Source organism: Cucurbita maxima, unplaced genomic scaffold (assembly GCF_002738345.1).
Source record: "Cucurbita maxima cultivar Rimu unplaced genomic scaffold, Cmax_1.0 Cma_Scf00014, whole genome shotgun sequence".
Classification (NCBI taxonomy): Eukaryota; Viridiplantae; Streptophyta; class Magnoliopsida; order Cucurbitales; family Cucurbitaceae; genus Cucurbita; species Cucurbita maxima.
The window spans coordinates 2,813,147-2,817,066 of NW_019272030.1; the positions used below are offsets into that span (position 1 = coordinate 2,813,147).

Below are 3,920 nucleotides of genomic sequence, written 5' to 3' on the forward strand. Positions count from 1 at the left end.
TTTTTTTTTTTTTTTTTTTTTTTTTTTTTTTTTTTTTTTTTTTTTTTTTTTGAATAGACGTTTTATACACCAAATCATAGTCAAACCCACAATCCAATCATAAATTACAATTAAAACTTCATTCCATTTGAGTCTATTGAAAAAATAGAAGTCCAACCAAATTGGAACATTACTCCAAATTGAAAAATTAGGGTTTACAAAAAAGGGAATAAAATATGTACAAATATAAACACATTTATATGTATATATATATATTAGGGTTTTTATTGAGGACCAAATTGTTGTGTACAGCCGATGTGGGACAGAAACAACAGTACGGAAGACTCATAACAGCCTTGAATTCGTGTGTCGTTTGGTTTGGTTTTTCATTTTCATGGCCATCTCTCCCAATGGCCAATCCCCAATCAAAGAAGATACATGTCACTCACTCAATCTCTCTCTCTCTCTAGACCCACAAAACAACCAAGAGAGAGAGAAAAAAAACCCTTAATTTCTAGTGTTTGATCGATCCACTGTTCGGTTTGTCAGGCGATAAGATCTTTAAGATTGACGAGCTTGTATATGCGTTCGGTAGATTGAGTCTCAGAAAGCCAAAATCTTACCCACAAAAACAACGAAGAGGAAAAAAAAATCATTAATCTATTTGTCTCGTCTTCCTCATGTTCGACCCATCTGGTTTGCTGGCCGAGAAGATCTTTGAGATTGACGAGCTTTTATATGGTTCAGTAGATTGAGTCTTACAGAGCCAAAATCTTGCCCACATAAACAACAAAGAGTGAGGAAAAAAAACCCTTAATTTATTTTTCTCGTCTTCCTCAGGTTCAATCCTCTGTCCAGTTTGTCGGCCGATAAGTTTTTCGAGATTGACCAGTTTTTATATGTTCTCGATGGATTGAATCTCAGAAAGTCAAAATCTTGCCTACAACTCGAATCAGGCGACTTGAAAATTCACGAGCAACTAAAACAATTCCTCTTCGACTCAAACAACAGGGACAGATAAAACAATGAAAAAAAAATACAACCCAGTTGAGTTCTTAAAGTTTTCTCTCGAATTCGTCTAAATCGTTGCTTCGATAACACTAAAGAGTCGAACTTTATCCTCTTTACAACAAATAATAAGTGACTCGCCATCTATGAAACCCGAAAATCAGGTTATTTTGATTTTCCAACTCGAAAAACCCTAAAAAATTTTGGGTTTCGAGATCGAAATCTCGAGAACCATCAACACAAATCAAGAAAAGAAAGTAAACCGATGAAGATTAGAGCTTTGAATTGAAAAGTGAAGAACATAACTAACCTTTATGAGTATGAGATTGTTGAGATCCCAAGATATATACATATACATATACATATATATATATATAGCCATTGAAGCTATTGCTAATGCAGCATCATCAAGATTCTCAATCAAACAAGCTTCAAAAAAACATGAACTCTCAAAAATCATTGTGAATCTTGATGATGCCGCACAAGCAAATTATGGCTGTGATTGAGTTCTTGATGAACATGAACAAGAACAGGAGAGAGAATAAGAACAAGAGAGAGAAAATTGAAAGAAAGGAGTGAGAATGAGTGGAAAGATGGAAGATTTAAGGTGGATATATACACACGAGGGCTCAAAGACAAGGAGCTTAAATGGAAATTAATATATATGAGCTGTTCCTTTCTCTTACAAGTCCAAGTCCTAGATTGCTTTCCACCTCCCTTTGCCACTAAGCTTAGGGGGCCACTTTCCCCTACTCTCCACGATTCCCGACTCCGAGCATAGCTCAATCAGATCAACGACACACTCCACGTCTTCGTAATAGTAAGATATTGTTCACTTTCGGTGTAAGTTTTTGTGGGCTGTCGTTGGATTCTCGAGCACTGCTCCATGCATAGCTTAATTAAACTATATGATATTGTCTACTTTACCGAGTAATTTAGAAGCTCTTTGGGGTTTTTGTTTTTTATTTTAGTCATGTTTGGAATGTAAATAGAATCTCAACTTTGAGCCGTAAGTTAATTATAAAACGTCTACTTTTTGCATATCTTTGTGGGGTTTTGCAATATATCTAAAGTTCTGGTACGATCAGGACTCACGAGTCTCGTACCAACTTAAATAATGGTATTTACTTATATAACTATGATCGTTTTTTTTTTCTTCATGTTCGAAACTTTAGTCGAACGCTCAAAATCTCTATGATATAAGGGATCGTAGATTTGCACTCTCAGTGTTCATGAAGAAAATTGAGCTCCAGAAACAAGATTTAAATCTGAATTATGATTCCGAGTATAACTAGGTGATACGGTCCTGGTTGCTATTTCAAAGTCAACGGCTCGATCTCCCATTCACGATTATCGAAAAAAAAATTCAAATATACCATCAATTATCAGTTCAAATGTCGATAGTTCAATTTCTCGCCCATATTAATGAAGAAAATCCTAAATTACTTAGATCGTACTTAAACTACGTTATACGTGAATTAGTGTCTCTATAATTAATTAAATTTAAATTTGGGGACAAAATGGTCCATTACTTAAACGATGTATTAGGAATTTCAAAGGTTGTTAAGTTAATAAAGAAAGAATTAATTAATTCCTTCAATGAATTCGGCTGGTTGTTACATTTTTATATATTAAATTAAGAAAATTATAAATATATGGTTATATTGTAATTAAGTGGTAAAGTGTGGGTATACTATAACACATAATAATTACAAATATCCCAACGAATTATACTAATTAATTAAATGTATGAAAAAATTTTATTGGTTTAAATTTATATTTTATTAAATAATGAATTATTGGTTTTCGTACATATTTATTTAAATTTAAATTTTAAAAAAATATTTATTTGGAGCAAAGATTATATGAAATAAATATATAAAAAATAGAGATGGGTGAATTAATTAAAAGAAATTGAGTGGAAAATAGTATAATGATAAGGGTGAAGAAAAAATGAAGATTGTAAGCAGAAAAAGTAATTAATGAAATATTAAAAAAATGTGATTGGTGCAGCCCTTGTGGGCCCAATAATAATGTTACATATTCTTCCCTCACTGTCTCTACAAAAATTAATTGTACTCTCTGTCACTTGGACCTCCCATTTCACCATTATTTTATTTTTATTTTTATTTTTTAAATATTTCATTTATTATCCAAATTTTATAATAATAATAATATAATAATATATATATATATATATATATATACATACATGAATGATTGCCTCTATTTATATCGAATTAAATTAATATGTTAAAAAATATTCGTGAATTTTTTAAAATAACATAAAAACGTTTGAAAATAATCTATGATATGTTAAAAAATATTTCATTTATTATCCAAATTATATATATATATATATATATATATGAATGATTGTCTCTATTTATGTTGAATTAAATTAATATGTTAAAAAATATTCATGAATTTTTTAAAATAACATAAAAACGTTTGAAAATAATCTATGAAAGGTTAATAGACCGTTTCGTCCATATATTTACATAATTTTTTTTATATAAAATATAGTTTTTTTTTTAATTTTTTTAAATTAAATCAATAATTTAATAAAGGGCTGAGTATTAAAAATAAATTAATTAATATGGCCAAAATAATAAAGTGACATCTTTTTAACTTTTAAAAACCACATACAATTGTTCATAAATGTTCCTTTAATGGCCGACAACCTAGTACTCCTTTTTTAATCCTTCTAATTTTTTATTAATTTTTTCTTATTTTTTAAATTTATAATTTTCTCCTTTTTAATTTTTATTTTTAGATGTCCGTAGATATAGTTTTGTTATTAAAATATTTTTAAAATTTTTTTAAAATTAATATGTCAGCCTCAAACATGTAAATTTGAATCTTTAACCTCTTAATCCTGGATACTTACTTTCGTGTTAGTTGAATTACACTCGACGGATAATAAATTGTAC

At 29.3% G+C, this 3,920-nt stretch overlaps 1 long non-coding RNA gene across 1 annotated transcript; it reads right to left on the bottom strand.

Moving 5' to 3' along the window:
* Nucleotides 1-321: 321 nt before the first annotated feature.
* LOC111489307 lies at nt 322-1,570 on the bottom strand. Its single transcript, XR_002719357.1, has 2 exons — nt 1,298-1,570; nt 322-919 (listed from the first exon to the last, which is right to left on the bottom strand). It is a non-coding gene; the product is annotated as an uncharacterized LOC111489307 (long non-coding RNA).
* Nucleotides 1,571-3,920: the final 2,350 nt, after the last annotated feature.